The sequence below is a fragment of the Halichoerus grypus genome, chromosome 5, assembly GCF_964656455.1.
Source record: "Halichoerus grypus chromosome 5, mHalGry1.hap1.1, whole genome shotgun sequence".
NCBI lineage: Eukaryota > Metazoa > Chordata > Mammalia > Carnivora > Phocidae > Halichoerus > Halichoerus grypus.
In genome coordinates, this window is record NC_135716.1 from 29,589,291 (window position 1) to 29,609,389 (window position 20,099).

At 38.2% G+C, this 20,099-nt stretch overlaps 1 long non-coding RNA gene across 1 annotated transcript in view; it reads right to left on the reverse strand.

Moving 5' to 3' along the window:
• The window catches only part of LOC118532430 (uncharacterized), a 73,735-nt gene that overhangs the window by 29,364 nt on the left and 24,272 nt on the right, over positions 1-20,099 (reverse strand). The window contains exon 2 of the long non-coding RNA XR_013447742.1: positions 11,146-11,239. This is a non-coding gene — a long non-coding RNA (uncharacterized LOC118532430). The remainder of the gene's footprint in view (positions 1-11,145; positions 11,240-20,099) is intronic.

Consider the following 20,099-nt stretch of genomic DNA (forward strand, 5'->3'; position numbering starts at 1 on the left):
TGATAGATATTAAAGGAAATCATGTCATTTCACTCATATACATCTACTATATCACCAAATGATAAGGATATTTTAAAAATAACAATTATGCTCTTATCTATAACACTTGAAGAAGAGCAATTAATTCCTTAATTTCAGAAATATTCTATTTTGAATTAATAATAATATGAAAAGAGATTGATATTAACAGTTTTTATACATTATTTAGAAGACTTGTAAATAAATGGCTTCCATGAAAAATTATAAATAATTTATTGTTCCCATGGAGAACAAAATACTTAAAAATTTTTTTTATTCTATCCTAAATTTTTCTCTTCCTCTTTCTAGATGAGGCCCAATTTCTTGTCAGTTACTATCATTTTACAATAGTGTAGGGAATACCCATCGAAGAAGTTCATTTTAATTGAAATAACATTGGGAAATCTCTGATTCAGTCCTCAATTCCTCTTCAGTTGGCCCAGAAATCTGTGCCAAGAGGTTATCTTTCCCCATATGCCTGTGATTGCTTAAAACTACTATGTGTATGAAATCTATTTCATTAAAAGCCATTGATTAAGCTATTTCTCCATGAAAACCTTTCTCATAGATGACTAATGTTCCATTTGTTGAATGTGTCTTTCTTTCCCTGTCCACTTAACTTTTATGAAATTCCCTCTGATGTTTTTCCTTATCTTTCCTGGCTTGTATATTTCTCTCTCCATCTGTGAATCTTTTTTTTTCTTTTTCTCATTTTTTTCTCCTCCATTTTCATCTTTCATTTCCTTTCTAATCTCTGCCTCTCTTTTCTAGTTTTTATTTTTATTTTTTTTAAAAGATTTTATTTGACAGAGAGAGACGCAGCGAGAGAGGGAACACAAGCAGGGGGAGTGGTACAGGGAGAAGCAGGCTTCTCGCTGAGCAGGGAGCCTGATGCGGGGCTCGATTCCAGGAGCCTGGGATCATGAACTAAGCCGACGACTGAGCCACCCAGGCACCCCTCCTTCCTAGTTTTTAAATGTGTTAACTATTAGGCAATATTCCCTATTCTTAATTTTAAAAATAGATGAGAAAAATATTTGGGGCTTGTCTAAAAGAAAATAAAATGGCTTTTTACTTCCCCCCCTTTTTTTAAATTGAGGTACCATTGACATATAACATGTCAGTTTTTGGTGCACAACATAATGATATGATATTTGTATATATTGTCTAGTTAACATTCATCAAAAATGGTTTTTCGCTTGACTTTCTTAGTAGCTCTCTTAGCATGTTTGTTTAGGATGTATATTTAGTCATTCTAATAGGTAGCTATCTATAGATTGCATGTTTACAAAAGATGGTTTCCAAATTCTAAGCAGCTTTGTAACTAGGAATTTTACTTACTCTCATGCCTCCTATGCTAATAGGATAAAGAAAAGTGTACAATGCCCTGATTTTTGGAAAAGGTCAATGGTTTAGAGAGTTTCAAAATGTCACTCAGCAGGTGGGTGCAGGCCCCCCATTGCTCAGTATTTACTTAGTAAATTTAAAGGTATTCCAATTGGATTCTGGCATTAAATACAGATTTTATGGGTCTTGTTAAAGCCTTACATCTGGAGGATGTCTTAGAGACAATACACTCTGAAAGTCCTTCGTTTTACTGGTTGGGAATTGAGACCAAGGGAGGCTAAGTGACTTCCAAGGGTGGCCTTTTAAGTTAGAAATGGGCTGAGAACTAGAACCTTAGTTTAATGACTACCAGTTCAGTACTTGCCCTACAATTTCCAAAAATAAGGGGTGATTACATGTTACTTGATGTGAGAAGACAGCACTCTCTCACATCAGTATAACCGCATTGTGAGTGTTTTTCCAGGGTGCCTGATGATTTCACACTCTTTGACCCAGTAGGTCTAGAACATTAAAACACATTATAAGGACAGTTGGTTAGATCAAGAGGTATAGAAGATCGTTTAATCTGCTTTCATGCAGGAATGCAGCCACAGTAGCCCCTCTTTTCTGAGGGAGATACGTTCCAAGACCCCCAGTGGTTGCCTGAAACCACAGATAGTATGGAATCCTATATATGCTATATTCTTTCCTATACACACACACCTATGATCAAGTTTAATTTATAAATTAAGCACAGTAAGAGATTACCAACAACAATAATAAAACAGAACAATTATAACAGTATACTGTCATAAAAGTAATGTGGATGTGGTCTATCTCCAAATATCTCGTACTGTACTCACCTTTCTTTTGTGATAATGTGAGATGATAAAATGCCTACATCGATAAGATGAACCGAGGTGAACGATACAGGGTTTGTGACATAGCGTTAGGCTATTACTGGTTTTCTGACGGTAAGTCAAAAGGAGGATCATCGGCTTCCGGCTGACCGTGGGTAACTGAAACAGTGGAAAGCAAAACCACAGATGGGATGGGGGGTGGGGGGACTGTAATGGTATCTTACTAGGAGTAAGTCAGGCCACACTTGCAGGGGAATTTCAAAATAAGAAACTCCTCACTAATGAAACAGGAAATACCGGAATAATTTTCTAAAACAGCATTCAAATTTGCATCTGTGAAAGGGAAAGGATGTCCATTCTTTCCTTTATCGTCAATGATCCAATGTATTTATTGGCTTCATAGAGTCCCTGTCATTTTTGTTCTGTTTCATTAATAAGTTCCCAAGGAATATGTCACTTGCTCTAATTAATGATGAAGTATAAATGGGTACACACGTCACATTCTAATTGTGATTAAAAGTGCCTTCATAATAACAGTGATAAAGAAGATAAGAACACACATGTCCTAAATAATTAATTGATTTAATTCCAATGCCTTTTGCTTTCCAGAAACAACTTCAGGAAATGTGTTTGGTTTTTCAACTCCTAAAGGGATGGCCTATATTTTAAGGCATTGTTAGCTTTATTTATATTTCTCTCACATATTTTTAAAATTGTTAGCCTTATTTACATTTATGTTTAAAATACCCTTTTTAGGGGGTGCTTGGGTGGCTCAGTTGGTTAAGCATCTGCCTTCAGCTCAGGTCGTGATTCTGGGGTCCTGGGATGGAGCCTGCCATCAGGCTTCCTGCTCAGTGGGGAGTCTGCTTCTCCCTCTCCCTCTGCCTCTCTCCCTGCTTGTGCGCTCTCTCTCTCTCAAATAAATAAATAAAATATTTTTAAAAAATAAATAAAATACCCTTTTTATGACACACAACTTTACTGAAGGAATACACTATTAACCACTTATTGTAGGTTGGAATTAGAAGTACTAATGAAAAACCACTGTCCTTCATTCTGTGTGTCTAATGAGAAAAATAAATAAGTAAATATTAGAAATGTCACTTTGGTGAGGTTATTAACAACCTTAAATTATAGGGAGGTTCCTCTAAAGGGCAAAAAGGATGATAAAACATGTCTTGAAATGGCTTCATAGTTTAAGCAAACAGCATAGCCAAAAAAGAAAAAAAAATGTCCCACCCAACAGGAAATTGTAAGAACAGCTTATACTATTCCAGAGAAATAGACTGTTTCAATAAAATGTTAGGGAGAAAAAAATCAGCCCACAACATCAGTTGAATTTTGACTGAGACAGTCAAAGATTTGGTCTGGAAAAACATAATACTGAGAAATCTAAAATTCTTAAAGAGCATTGGAAATGCAGCCCCTAGGAAAAATAATGGAGGCTAATGCATAAAAATAAGGATACTGATCATATGTTGTAATTCAGTCTTTCTTTCCTCACATTAAGCTTTAAGTATAACATTGTACAATGTCACAATGTAGCTAATTGATTTATTCCAATATTATTAAAATGTACTCACTTAGAACACATACTTCCAGATCTCTCTTCACATCTAACTTATGCTGTGAACTAATAAAATGATTTCTGCAAAAATATTTCCCAAGATCCTGAAAAAAGTTCTTAACTTGTAGCAGCTTTTCTCTAACTATAGTATCAAATAACAACCAAAAAAAATGAATGGTTTGTAGTCATAGGAATTAATATAACTGAAAGAACTGGGAACTTCAAAGTCAGTTTAAATATTTGCATCCTAGTTCCTAGTCAATGACCTTGGATAAATTATTTATCTTTTCTGAGCCTCCGTTTTCCCTATTGATAAAGTGAGACTAATGATAATTACCTTATTGGGTCTCCTTTACCACCCACACAAGATTACATATATCTTGGCTTGGTGTGTTGTAGATGTTTAATTAATGTTTGTTTCTTCCATTTTTATGATTAGGATAGAATCTGAATTAAAAGCTGGATATCTTAAAATGTAGGCCAGTGTTCTTTTCCCATAGATTACACAAATTGCTGCAATAAACTGGAGCCCCTCTCCCCCCGCTACCCACACCAAGAAGGGGAATAAAGGCTTGTATAAGAAAAAAAAGAAACCTTTTTTCTTCTTTTTTCTAAGTTTTTATTTATTTATTTATTTCAGTAGTGTTCTTTTTTTAATTTAATTTTATTATGATAGTCACCATACATCATTAGTTTTTGATCTAAGTCAAATTTCTCTTATCAGTGAGATCATATGATAATTGTCTTTCTCTGATTGACTTATTTCGATTAACATAATACCCTCCAGTTCCATCCACGTCATTGCAAATGGCAAGATTTCATTTTTTGATGGCTGCATAATATTCCATTGTATATATATACACCACATCTTCTTTATTCATTCATCTGTTGATGAACATCTAGGCTCTTTCCATAGTTTGGCTATTGTAGACATTGCTGCTATAAACATTGGGGTGCAGGTGCCCCTTCGGATCACTACATTTGTATCTTTGGAGTAAATACCCAGTAGTGCAATTGCTGGGTCATAGGGTAGCTCTATTTTCAACAGAAAAAAAAGAAACCTTAATCAATTTTAGCATATTTAGATAGACAGCATGATAAGCAAGAAGACCATGTGCAAATCAAATATGGAAATGGATGCTTCAGATTTTTGTATCTCCAATACTGAGTGTATCATAAGAATCTTGGTGGGAACACAAGTACTCTAACACACTGTATGGTGTTCAACATTGCTATTTAAAGATGTTTTCTTGTACGTTTCAAACTTTCTCAATGAAGCCTGGTATTTTTCCTGATTCTTAATAACTTGATTCTCATAATGTATAATGTTGAAACATTTATTTTACAAAATGTATCAGTAATAGTAAAGGACAAGTGAGCATTTGTATAGAACACCCCCACATTTTGGTTAAATTTTAACAAGATAGGGCTGTTTTCAGTGAGCTGTCTGGAAATACATTTTTACAAAACTCAGAATGAGCTAGGCAGGAGCTATCTCAAATATATTTACTTTTATTTAACAACTCCATTAGTGCTTGGATGTAATATTGTCAAGTCAAGGGCGCCTGGGTGGCTCAGTCGGTTAAGCGTCTGTCTTTGGCTCTAGTCATGATCCTGGGGTCCTAGGATCCAGCCATGTGGGCTCCCTGCTCAGCAGGGAGTCTGCTTCTCTCTCTCCCTTCACCCCTCTGCCCCTCTCCCCTGCTCATACTCTCTCTCTCTCTCAAACAAATACATTAAATCTTTAAGAAAAAATTGTCAAGTCAAAGGATTTTCCCTCTTATTTTGTATTTACTTAGTTTCTAGAGAGTGCTCTAAAATTCCACCATTTGGGGTGCATGGGTGGCTCAGTTGGTTAAGCAGCTGCCTTCGGCTCAGGTCATGATCCCAGGGTCCTGGGATCGAGCCCCACGTCGGGCTTCCTGCTCATTCGGGAGCCTGCTTCTCCCTCTCCCTCTGCCTGCCGCTCTGCCTACTTGTGCTTTCTCTCTCTGTCTGTCAAATAAATAAATAAAATCTTTAAAAAATAAATAAATAAAAATAAAAATAAAATTCCACCATTTTGGCAGCAACTGGGTACACTTAAATTTTCAATCGTTGTCCTATGATATGAAATGGCAGAGTCACTGAAGATGGCCACTTTTCCTTAAGAAGTCATGTTTTGAGAAGACGGAACTATCCTAAAAAGCAAACTAAAACTTCATATTTACTGCACACTGTCACCATACATTCCCACATGAGATTTGTATTTTCATTTTCTTTCCAGACTTATCTTTAAGAGCTTGGCTTTACATTTACCATCTTCTTTTTATAGGTCAGGAAATTCTAACTTAGGTAAGTTAAATACATGAAAAAAAAAAACCAGCTTGATTGGAACAAGGATGTACTGGAAACCCTGTCTGCTGACTTCAAAAACATGCTCATAAAATCTACACTGTATTTCTGAAAGATATATATATATATATATATATATATATAATGTATGTGTTTCCCCCCCAATAGGAGCTCATCCTCTAGGGTAGAAAACAAAAATTGCCATGCCAAATGAAGAGGAGGCTGACTCTGATTTCCATTCTTCCATCTACCCACTCTTAGTAATTCCATGTACTCCAAAGACTTCAGTCCTCCCATTTATTCACCCTGCAACCCTTACTTTAACCTATCTTTTGAATTCAATTTCCAAACCCATATTGCTAATTTCTGACATTACTGAGTCTCAATATGACCAAACTGAATGCTCCTTCTACAGAAATAATTTTCCCTTCCAAACTGTCCTAAAATCACTCTTGATCTTTTCCTTCTTCCTCTTCCCCCACAACCTGTCAGTTATATAATCCTATTAATTGTTTAATTGATTCAGTCCTTAAATAGTTCCTGGATGTATGCTGTGCCCCCTGAGGTAAAATCTGCCCCAGGCACAGGCCTGGGAGCCAAGAATATCAAAATAAGTCCCTGTCCTCTAAGCTCACAGTGAATGGATTTCAAATTTTTATTTAATGTCTTTCACATCCAACAATTTCTTTCCATTCCCACTGCCAATATTTTAATCCAATTTATCATCTTGTCAGGATCAGCCCCTTGCCTGAGTTTCCTAGCTGCTGTCTGTCTGCTTCTATTCTCCCTGCTTACCCCCAGCCTGAGCTCCCATCCCTTATGCTCTATCTAACTGCTCTTTTCACTACCGACAGAAGAATCTTTCTGAACCCTGCTTTGCAATACTGCTTCTTTGCTTGTATGTCTTTGATGGCTGCTATTTGCTGGCAGAATCATGTTCAAACCTATTAGCCTGTTTTTTAAGGATCTCTATAATCCTTTGCTCCTCTTGTTCAGCCTTATTTCCCATCATAGGAAAACTTGATCCTCAGATTCCCTCCATTGGAATCACATAGACATCTTATTAAAAATATAGACTTCTTGTCCACCGGTGAATCAGTTCCATGTGCTGCATCTAAAAAATTGAAAAGCAATCCCCAACATCTGGCAGCTGCCCTGGTATTCATAGGTAGGCCATGGTATTCTCCTGTTGAGCCCAAGCAATTTCACAGAACACCAGCTTCAGACAAGGCCACTTGGTGCCCATGATAACCAATCTGTAATCAAGTGTCAGCACAGACAAATACAGGAACAGTGCCCAAACCACAAAAGTGGCCAAATACTCCTTTTCCTGAATGGTATGATTGATTGCTGCTTCTTTACTAATTATGCTTACTGTATTGCTTGGTTTCTTCCATCTTCTAGGTAAGAGTTATTAAGATACCCAATCACAGAATTACCCCTGCTTCTTGACAGCATCTAATGTAGAGCAAAGCCCTGTTTCCTTGGACCCTCCCCCAAATTACTAGCAAAAGCCCAAATATTATAGTCCTTTTTTTAAAAAAAAAGATTTATTTATTTATTTTAGAGAGAGAGAGAGTGAGCAGGGGTAGGGACAGAGGGAGAGGGAGAGAAATCCTCATGCAGATTCCCCACTAAGCATAGAGTCAGACCCAGGGACTCAGGGCTCGATCCCAGAACCCTGAGATCATGACCTGAGCCCAAATCAAGAGTCAGCAGCTTAACTGACTGAGACACCCAAACACCCCTATAGTAAATCTTTTCTAACACCCTCTTACTAAGAGACCACATGGTTCTCCCTCTTTGTAATGATCAATAAACCCAGTCTCCTTCAACTGCTGGTGTGTTCTTGGTGGTCTTTGGCTGGAGGGTATTGACAGATCATGTGAATTCTCATTTTATTGCACTCCTCAAGTGAATCCAGAGTGGAGACCAAGAACCACTACTACAACCAAACTGTTCTCTATTTTTTGTCCTGTAAAGAAGTCATATACATTATTACTTATCTAAAACTTCTATCCTTCAAAGCTAACTTATGGCCCCCTTCATCACCGAGGGCCCCTTGACCCTGCCATCCCACATCATCTGCTCCTTCACTGAACTCCTACAAGAGACACCCATCTGGAACCAAATACAGCATATTGCATTGCTCCTTATCCTTTAACATTGCATGACCTTCCTCTCCTTAAAAGCGACGGCTCTTCAACATCAGACTTTCCAGAGAAAAAAATCAGTTCTAATCGCTATCAAAGAAGAATCTTCTTGAACCCTGTTTTGCAATGTGTCTTCTTTGTTCACACTGCTTTAGTGGCTGTTGTTTCTAGCAGAATTCAGTTCAAATACCTCAGCCTGTGATGAATGAGCAAGCTGAGACTGTTCAATGTCAGGCCCTTCAAGGCAAAAGTTGGAGAGTGAGTTCCAGAAATGTCAGGTCCCTCTGCTGGGGCCAAATCTAGAAAGCAGCACCCAGAAAGGGCTTAAAGGCCAAACAGTATAGGTAAAAACATTGCTGAGCCTGCAGTAGGAAGGTAACAAATAAATGAAGAAAATGAATGAAAAGTAATTAATGTATCTTGTGCTCCTAGTAGAATTATTTATCATCAGACATGTTTGAACAGTCCTACATAATGATTTTATTTTTTGATGTTTTCTCTATCTTTTTAGAGAAAGCATGCATATGATAACAGGTGTTTTGTTTGTTTGTTTGTTTTTTTGTGAAGACCCTTTTTTACTTCCATGTATTTATTCCTTTATTCATCACATTTTCCATGGTGAGGCACTGTGCTAAGGACTAGTGATACAAAATTAATCAAGAAAGACAGGTCCCTGCTCTCATTAAAAGCCCATGATTCATTGGATGGAAATAGACAAATACTAAATTACTCTAAATTATGTTAGCGTACAAGGGCTATGGGACTACTTGGGATGGACTCCGGGAAGAAACAACTTTAAATGGACACCTAACAGATTAGGAGTTAGTCATTTTATAGAATTGTAATGAATCATTTAATATATATGTGAAGGTTTTTTTTAAAAATACACTTTATGCTACTTGCTTAAACGATAGATATCAAGGTTTAAGAAGTTATTTTCTAAGGTCTTACCACCCTTCAATATGCTCTGACAACCGCTAGCTGCCTGTTTTTAAGATACTTCATTTTTGTGTCTCCAACATTTGTGTTTTTTTTTTTTTTTAAAGATTTTATTTATTTATTTGACAGAGAGAGGCACAGCGAGAGAGGTAACACAAGCAGGGGGAGTGGGAGAGGGAGAAGCAGGCTTCCCACCGAGCAGGGAGCCCGATGTGGGGCTCGATCCCAGGACCCCGGGATCATGACCCGAGCTGAAGACAGACGCTTAATGACTGAGCCACCCAGGCACTCTCATGTTCTTTATCTATGTCCTTTTATATGAGTACAACTTCTTCTTCTTCTCCTTCTTCTTCTTCTTCTTCTTCTTCTTCTTTTTTTTTCTTTTGAGAGAGAGTGAGAGGCAGAGAGAGAATCTTAAGTAGGCTCCATGCCCAGCGCAAAGCCTGACCTGGGGATCCATCTCACAACCTTGAGATCATGACCTGAGCTGAAATCAAGAGTCAGTTGCTTAACCTACTGAGGAATCCAGGCGCCCCATGAGTACATCCTTCTGTTCTAAAGAGTGTTCTGTGTTGGAAGATCTTATGAAGCTTTCTTTGGTATGAAATATCACTTATGGCATAGTGTCAGATCAAAAAATGGATTCTCCACTGGGAAATAGCTTGACACATCATGGGTACTATCTTTAAACATTCCTGGGAGCTGCCACTGTTTATGTGTATTGTTGTTTAATTACTTTTTTCCTAATATTATACAGACTACATGGGTAGCAAATGACAGAAAGGCAGGGTCCATGTCGATCTTATCTATGGCAGCATGTCCTCCCAACACCTAGCACCATTTCTTGCACCACATCATAATTCCCATAGTATAAAGAAAATGGAAAATGCACCTTTGCAAAAATTGGAGAGAATATGACCAATTGTATAGAGAGGCAGAAGAGGGTAGAAAAAAATAACCCAGAGGGCTTTGAATCTCACTACAGACAAGATGGTGGCATTTGAAATGATTCACATATAAGGATCCAAAATTCTTGTGGCTTCAGAGAAGGTACACAGAAATATGTCCACATATACTCACATTTCAAATAAGAACTTGTGGTTAGAGGAGGATTATTGAATGAGACATGATCCTTTCCTTAAGAACCTACAGTCTAGCTGAGGAGAAAAGGCTCAAGAACAAGAAACAACCTGGTAGCAATTAAGTGCTAGGCATGAGGTGCGGAGAGTCTGAGCTTGACAGAGGCAGAGAGAATGGTGAGGAGAAAGAATATTCTTTTGGAATTTAGAGTTATACCCTTTTATATGCTTGCCCATGTCAATCTGTCCCTTTAGAAATATAAGTTCCTAGAGGGTAGCAACCATGCCTATTTAATTGCCTGAATTCTGATAACTAGGACAATTTCCACATCGAATGTCATACAGTCTCCCAAACTATGAGGTAATTCTAGCTTCTCTGTAGCTGCCCCCAATAAGGTCATTCACCTGCATCCTCTACTAACCTTTGGGGTTAAACTCTTATGTACTAACTTTTCCAAAGTGTGCCAATTTTGCTGGCCCTCCAGTCCTTCAGCCTTGATGTGCTGACTCTCAAGACCTGTGGCCTATATTTTCTTCTTCTAACAGACCTACTTAAACCTGATCTACTCCTGTCTAGTCTTCTTGCTGAAGTGAATTCCTGGCCCTTATCCTTTCCAGGATAGAGTGTCTGTTATCACTCCCGCCTCCTTGAACCAGTTATCTGCACAACAAATTACCTCAAAATTTAGTGGCTTAAAACAATGTGCATTTGTATCCTGCACAGTTTCTCAGGATCAGGAATCTGGGAGCAGCCTAGCTGAATATTTGTGGTACAGTCGCTCATGAGGCTGCATTCAAACTGTCAGCTGGGAATCTTGTCATCTAAAGGTTTGAATGGGGCTGGACGATCCACTTCCAAGCTTACTCACATGGCTGTTGGCAAGAGGCCTCATCTCCTTGCCACATGTACCTCACATAGGGTTGCTCATGGTAGTACAGCTGGCTTCCCCCAGAGAGAATGATCTGAGAGAGAGAGAGAGAGAGACTATATTGCCTTTTATGACACACATTGTTAGTTCCACCTTATTCTGCCCATTGAAAGCAGGTCACTAAGTCTAGCCCATACTTCATGGAAAGAGATGACACGAGAATGGGAATACCAAGAGGTAGGGACCACTGGGGGTTGTTCCAGAGGCTGCATATGATACCCTTTTATAAAGTGACTTCTCCGTTCTTCATCTGAAGTAGTTACCTTAGTTTTATCATATGTTTATTAACTTCCTCATGGAGTTAAAGTGAATTTTAATGTGTTTGTCTCCAAAGCTATATGAAGTTAATATTTTATACATTAGCATCAAAATAAGAGTTCCCCTTTCTCCTACTGACAGATTTCACCCTTTTGAGAATGAAAAGTTACTTGTCTTTTCCCCTGATATTGTCTTCCACTAATTGCTGTAGATTACCATTTCTTGCTTTTTTTAATTTGTAAGTCTGTCGGGAAAACAACACAAAGCATTCCTTAAACTCACAATGTCAAGAAGCAAATAGAGAATGCTTTCTCCTCCTTACTGCCAACTGGAAATATTCATATCCAAATCCTTTGCCACTTAGTCAACAAGCCAAACCCAATTCACTATAAAAGTGAGCATTTGCCAAACATTTTCTTCATCTACATATACCAAATAAATAAAGACCTGTATTAATGTGAGCACTGGTTTATTTCATAAATAATTGAAATAACTCAGGGCTTGAGTCTTCAGAGTTTAGAGGAAGCAAGAACCCAGCAACTAAAACATAAGCTGCCATGGCTTGATTCTGGGCAAGTTTCTTTTAAGCCAGGTATAAATCGGAAATTGGCAGTCAAGGTCATAGCCTCTGTCATGCAAGAGTTTACAGTTGGTGAACATGTTAGAGATTGGATCCTGAACCCATTCCCATTTTTACTAAGAAAGCAAAAACTGGTCTGATAACCCCCTTCTTGCCTTTAAGGAAGGAACAGAGATACTCTTTTCATAAATGGATGCCTAGTTTGGCATCACTGAAAAGATTGTCTGAAGAAGGAATGATGCTACAATACCCATGATGGGATGCTTGGGCAGAACTCTCTTGCATTCATAGATTTGTACATAGATTCTTGGTCATGTGGATGAAGAGAATGAAGACAGGACTATATTCCCAGTCTCAGTTCCACCACAGCTGTGTTAATTTTCAACAGCACCTCTGTGCAGATTTGTTTTAATGGCTAAAGTGTGTTAAAATACTAGTAAAAGGGCTGGCACATGAGCATTCAGGAAATATTGATTCTACTTCCTTTTGTGTCCTATCAAAATGTGCTGAAAGTAACTCTGCCAGGGAGCTTTTTCATACAGCTATTGCCTCATTTTCTGGCTCTGTTGGTAGATCTGGGTGTGAAGGGAAGTTTCTCTACCTTCTGCATGCAGGACATTATATTGTTAACTATATTCTGAACACTTAAGAGAAAATTGAGCTGAATATTTAAGTACTCCCTGAAGTCAATGCACGATTTAGGAAATTATGTATATTAGAATGTTATGTTGCAACATGATACATTAAGTCCCAGTGAAGCTGTGGTTCCCATTTCAGACTGTATTAAGTTTCTCTGTTTAAATTTTATTATAGTGTAGATCATCAATATCAAGTGAATCAAGCCAACTGTGAAAGCATCACTAATACGAGAAAAACATTTTAATGTATCAAGAAACCACTCTGAAATTTTTCACAAAATACACCACTTATTTCAGGGAATTTGCTGGAAAGTTGCTAATGTTGAGTTTTGTATTTTATTTATGTTTACCAAATGCTTTGCAATCACCTTTATTTCCCATCTCCCAAGACTTTTGATAAAGGATCAAGCCAGACTACCAACTTGGAGAAGCGATTTTGCTGAGATTGAAGGCTCCACTACACCATGCTCCAATTGAAAACAGGATAATTGGGTCTACAATATTTTGTAGAGGTCCTCTACTATTAAAATAGCCAAGCTATAGTCTTGAAGCTTTTCTCACTCTGTCTCCCATTAATTGAAAACTGTAATATCTCCCAGACCTCCTTCACTTTGCCCACAGAGCCAGGAAGAAGAATCAGCACACTCTTCGCATCTCCTACTTTTCCAAGCCACTTTACTGTTCCAACTTTTACTCAACTACTTTTCCTAGTAGAACTTTATATAATTCTCTTCTTGTCATATCATCTTGGTTTCCTTGTCACATCCATGCTTGATATATATTTTTAAAAGATTGCATTTATTTATTTGAGAGAGAGAGAGAGAAAGAGAGTGCACACGCATGAGTCAGGGAGGGGGAGGTACAGAGGGAGAGGGAGAAGCAGAAGGCCCGCTGAGCAGTGAGCCCAATTTGGAGCTTGATTCCAGGACCCCAGGATCATGATGTGAGCCAAAGGCAGATGCTTAACCAACTAAGCCACCTAGGCACCCCGTGCTTGATATATTTTTAAACAATATCCCAACCATGCTCAGTATTCTTCATCTCACACTACCCAAATTTACAAACGCTTGATATATAAATCATGGTTCAGATTTTAAATTTATGATGATAAATGTGATTATGAAGGGAACACAATTACTCATGTTGAAAATGAGTCCATTTTATCACTGTAGACCAATTTATGAGACAGCCTCAGGAGAATCAGAGGTCACTTGGTGAACATAGAAGCAGAGTGAACAAAGTTAATCAGATGATATTCCTAGTTAATGTCTTTAAGCTATGATTGCTTGATGCCCCTCTTCACTAAAGACCATGCCGGTAAATAGACTGGGTTTTTGACTAGTTTATAGTAGACAATGCTTTGTAACTATATTGAAGGCACACAAAGCTTCTATAGTACATTTTGTCTTCCTCTTAATAGACCCCATGCAGACTTGAAAACATGGGATATATTCTATAGCTATAGCCTGTCTTTTCTTTACTAAAACGTAACATGATTGATTAGACATTCTTACAGTCATCTTGGTAAATCTTGGGTATTCTTGTATCACCTTAAATATCCATTTACAAATAACCACATCTATTGATGGTTATATCATGTTATTTTTCCAGAATTAATCATGAAACGGTGTTTAGACACCTCTTGTGTCCCACTTCATATTCTCTCAAAGTACTTCTAGCCCAGGTGTTATTATGAGAATCTTTTGTACACAAGTATAACGAGATGGCACCTTGCCTCTACTGTAATTTCTTGCTTTCTACATCAGGGACTTCTTGCTGTAGTACCTAAGGGAACCTGTTGAGCTAGATTTTGACTCACACACAAACTTGGAAGTGCGAGGGTATTAATACAATGTAGGACAAGAATCAATAGAGAAATATTCCCCTCTTCCATCCCCTTGAGTGGACCATTCTGAGGTATGCTCCGCACATCTCCTCAGACTTTCCCCATAAGATAAAATCACATTGGTTGATTTGGCATATCTCTTCAACAGAATGTATTTTTTTTCTCAATTGAAAAGTGTAGGACTAGGGATATTTTAGCTATGTCCATTTTTACACCGGCAAGTAGACATGCCTTCATGACTTTCAGAAGTATTTTATCAGCTCCCGAATTAATTCTCCAGAATATTTAAACCAATCAAAAAATATTTGGACAATAAAAAAAAATAAACACTGCATGAGAAAAATAAGTAAATCAAATGTTATACTGTCTGTATGATTCTCTTCTGTTCAATGTTTTAGAGTAAAGAAGTGAAAAACTGGAGATTTGCCCTTAGAAATTAAGTATTTTTCTCTTTTTAATTGATGGAAACATATTATGGAAACTAGCCACAAAATAAAATTACTCTATTATAAATATAAAAAGTATAAAAGCCCTAGTACATGACTGTCTTTTAATTTGCTTCAAGATGATTTCCCATTTAATATCTTCCCTTAAATATTGATACAAAATCAGAGGTCAGCCCAACATCTTGGCAAAGCTAAGAAATTATACATTAAATGAAATATGCAAACACTTATTTTTGTTTTCTAATCTTAATTCAGAGAAGATGGAAAATACAAGTATTCAGTCCCCAAAGAAATATTAACTCTTCAAATTGGGCTGCTTTGGAATAAAAAGTCTTACATGTGTGCCCTGTGAACTTAGTTAATATAACTATGAGTGCTGTAATTTCTGCATTTCCTGATTTGTACTAAAATTGCAAGTATATTAGTTTAATATTTTATAGGGATTTTGGAAGACTGTTCTTGAAATTTTCAAGGTATAGGGTTGTCATTTCTCTGGAAGGAAAAATCCAGCATCTGACAATAATTCTGTGTAATCTTTTACTTGGCCAAAGACTCTGATTGGTTATAGTCATGGCTTTTCCTCACACACAAATTGAACAATTTCACAAATAAAGAGATTTATTCTTTTCTCTTTTGTTCAAAATAACAAAACTATACATAATATCCTCTCTTTTGTCTCTGCCCTAGATCCACTAAAGTACTGGGTCTAATCCCAGGCACCCTGATTAGTTTCCCAGTCGCCATAGTTACTGTTAAAAAGGGAGAGTTTTTATTTGAACACTCAGATTGTGCTTAATGCTTTGCAACCACTCCACTGACCTTATTCTTTCTTCTCTGTGTTGTCGTTTGTTATTTTTATTTCTTTGTTTTTGTGGCCCTACACATCCACCAGCCACTCTGTTATTGACTGTTGACAAAAGTCTACTCAAATAATAAACCTTATCAAAATTCTAAAATATTTTGTGGAAATAACACATTTATATTCCGATGCATGGACTAGCCTATATAAGTCCCTTCCTTGAACACAATTAATATAATTTTATTTTCACATGGTTATAGGGAATGGTAAACTTCTAGTTTATTATTTTTCATAGCAACATTCATGGACCTTAACATTTAGGTATACTGCTGACATTACCTGGAAACTTGCTAGAAATAAAAAATTCAATCAAAATCTCAAGAAAGTAGGCAGATGATCATATAATTATCAATGTCTGAGGAGCTAGCATTCACTGAGCACTACTTGTCAGGCATCTATGGCAAAGACTATCTAGGCCTCTCAATCATTCCCTCTCCATTGGGTCATTTCCATCAACATGCTATAGTGTGTTGCCTCCTTCAAAAAATCATTTGTGCCTTTTCCCTCAAGCTACCTTCTTTTCCTCTACTTCTTTTTGTAGAAAACATCTTAAAAGTGTATATACTCACCATCTTCACTTTCTTGTCTCCTATTCCTATTTTTAAACCCCTCTAATCAGGCTTTCCTTCTTCCACTGCACTGAGAAAAACACTCTTCAAGGTCACTAATTGTTGCTGAATTCAGGGGTCTAACCTCAGTCTTCATCGTATTGTACTCTTCCCAGCATTTGACAATAGTTGATCAAACCTATTTCTTGAAAACTTTCTTCTTTTAGCTTCAGAAACATCATACACTTGTTTTCCTTCCTGTGTAACTGCCACTTCCTTTTCCCTAGCTGCCCTTACGCTTCTTGGCCTCTAAATTTTTAAGATCCCCAAAGATTGCTCTTCACTGAAAGTTTAAGATTTCTTTATTACTGTTTGTATAGAACTCTGGGCTCTGTGGGTATAGAGATCCTGATTCCCAAAGAGAGAACATTTCTTCCAGGGGATATAGCAAGAGTCCAACTGAGCCAGAGTCGAATTGAGCTACTGCCTGGGCACTTCTGGCTCCTTGTGTCCTATGACCAGTCAGCAAGATAGAGTTGCCAAGAGGATCAAGAGGAGGTAGGGCTGGTTGGAATATGTGTGCAGCCCAGGCGATCCACTTGCGTGACCCTGGGTATTCCCTTGCCCAGTTCTGATGATAAATTGACAAATGCAGTTAACTCTAGCCAGAGAAAGGCATGGTAATCAGTGCTTTAGATACCTCAGAGAAAAGGGTCTGTGTCATGCCACCAGGTAAACCATTGAGATGACTAGAGATGACAGCTGAGGGGGAGAGGGTCTAGAATGCATAGTAGAGGAGGGAGATGACCAGTGTTAGTTGTGGCCCTGTAACCAGCTACAGCAGAGAGAACTCTAGCTTGTCTCATTAACCTTCCCTTTCCAAACTTCTCCCAGGAAGAAAGGCTCATGTGGAAATTATGCAGAGATGGAGGGGCACAAGGGGTGAATTGTAGATATCCCCAGCATCTGGGAATGCTGCTGGAAGATGGTCCTCGGCTGTCAGCCTTCTCTATAGGGATTTCCTCAGGCCCAAGGTCATACCTCCTTCCCAGAATAGCTGTTATCCAATGACCAATCAGCATAGGAGTATAAAGGTTGATCCCAGTACCCCAACTGGAGACAACTTTGAAAGGCTGTCCTGGCTACACAGCTACACATGGGGTCAGTTGAGTCTTTGTTGGGATTGCACTGCAGCTCAACTTCTACCTCTGTCCAATCCTACTTCATTTTCCTCTTCCACGAGTGTTGATCCTGAAAGCACTCTTCAATAAACTTCTTATACCCTAATCTCCATCTCAAGGTCTGCTGAGGAAACCCAACTGGAGACAATAGGATATGTTAATATTGTTGCCTGAAGAATATGATCTCTTGGAGCAAGGGATGGAATTGATATTCTTGTGCTATTTGTTCTAGGATCCATTTCTCACTCTTCCCCTATTCAGTATGGCAGGAAGCTGGCTCCTGAAACTTCATTTCCTTGGCTTCCTTGACAATTGGCTTCTAGTTAGGTTTGTTCAAAGGGAAGCAGTGGTGGGAGATTGCATAGCAGAAGGAAGAAGTAAGGCTATTTCTACCCCTCCCTCTAAATCCCTGGTGGTACCTACATTTTCTTTGTCCTTTTGGACCACCTCATCTCTGTAGTCTTACGCCTACTGGGCAGCCTCTGCCACGTTTCTAGCTCCCACTGGTCATACCCAATTCCTGAACTCGCTAGATGATTGCAACCCAGGCATAGAACCAACTACAATTTTTGAACATACCAGATGGGTCTGTGCATGCTTAGTACATGTTCTCTCTGCCTAAAATCTCGGGCTGTTTTTGTCAGACCAACTCACATTCATTCTCCAAGACTCAGTGCAGTTTTTACCACCTCCTTGAAGCCTCATCTAACATGTGTTTCTTTGGAAGTGTGTGCTTCTGTCTATCACATAACTTACTGTACCAATCTGTAATTACATATTTACATGCCTGGACAAGACTGAGACTTCCCTAAAGGAAAGATTGGTCTGGTCTTTTATCTTTGTATTCTAATGCTAATACGGGCATCTGATACGATGGGCAATCAATAAATGTTTTTTTTTTTTTTTTTTTTAAAGATTTTTTTATTTTTATTTATTTATTTGAGAGAGAATGAGAGACAGAGAGCATGAGAGGGAGGAGGGTCAGAGGGAGAAGCAGACTCCCCGCTGAGCAGGGAGCCCGATGCGGGACTCGATCCCGGGACTCCAGGTTCATGACCTGAGCCGAAGGCAGTCGCTTAACCAACTGAGCCACCCAGGCGCCCCTAAATGTTTTTAAAATGAACAAATGACATAGATACAGGCTTCTGTATGTCACGGGTAAATGTTTATGTGATATAGATTTGAAAATACTGATTTTGGAGTCAGACTGTCCTGGAATAGAGACCTAGCTCTATATTTAATAAGGACTTTGTGAAATGACCTTGAACAAATCGCTCAACCACTTCAAGCCTTATTTCCCTTAGTTGTGAAATGAAAGTGATAACACCAATTTCATAAGATTGTTCTAAGAATTAAAACAAAAATCATAAGGGCATGCTGTCATTAAATATTGTTCTCATTTGTTGCAGCCTACAGAGTGCTAAACTTTTTCACCTGTAATTCTCATTCAGTCCTTCAAACAAATCTGCGAAGTTGATGGCCACTCCATAAAGATTAAAAAACAACAACAGCAAGGGTGCCTGTTGGTTGGTAGAGAGTGCGGCTCTTGATCTCTGGGTTGTGAGTTCAAGCCCCACATTGAGTGTAGAGATTACTTAGAAAAAAAAAGCAGCAAACTTAGACTCACAGAATTTATTTAATTTATCTAATGATACACGGTATGCTCATCAGGGTAGGTTATGCCAAGCTGCAGTGGTTTAACAGATTCTTTTTTTTTTTTTTTTAAGATTTTATTTATTTGACAGAGAGAGGGAATACAAGCAGGGGGAGTGGGAGAGGGAGAAGCAGACTTCCCGCTGAGCAGGGAGCCTGATGCGGGACCCTGGGATCATGACCTGAGCCGAAGGCAGACGCTTAACCGACTGAGCCACCCAGGTGCCCCTAACAGATTATTTCTTACACACGCAAAGTATGCTGTGGGTCCAATAGTTCTCTAGGGTACTTCAATTTCAACTTTTCTTCAGGGATACAAAAGTACTGCGTCTTGCATCTATGTCATCTTGAACACATGGCTTCTAGTTCTAGTTCACTGCAGTAGGGACAGTGTGACGGGGATGGGGGGGTGGGAGGGGGGTGGGACACGGATTGGTTGCACGTTGGCTTTTAAGTACATCAATCAACTGACACACATCACTTCAAACCACAGCACATTGGCCAGAACAAGTCATGTGGCTCTGCCTAATTTCAAGAAAGCTGTGAAATGTGAGGGAACATAGGACTCTTTAATGAATTGTAAATAGCTCTGCCATACCTGGCTGGTAGGCTGGTTTGAAATGGTAACATGTATGCCTCATATGCTCCAAAGCTAGATTTGCTAGATAAAATACACGACACCCAGTTAAATTTCCAAATAATTCCAAATAAATGAATATTTTTAGTATGAGTATATCCCATGCAATATTTGGGACATACTTATAGTAAAAAATTAAGCATTATTTACCTGAAATTCAAATTTTTATTTATTAAATCTGACTTTACCTAAAGGTCATATGTTTCATACATAACTAAAACCCATTGTTAATCTGAAATGGAGAGTAA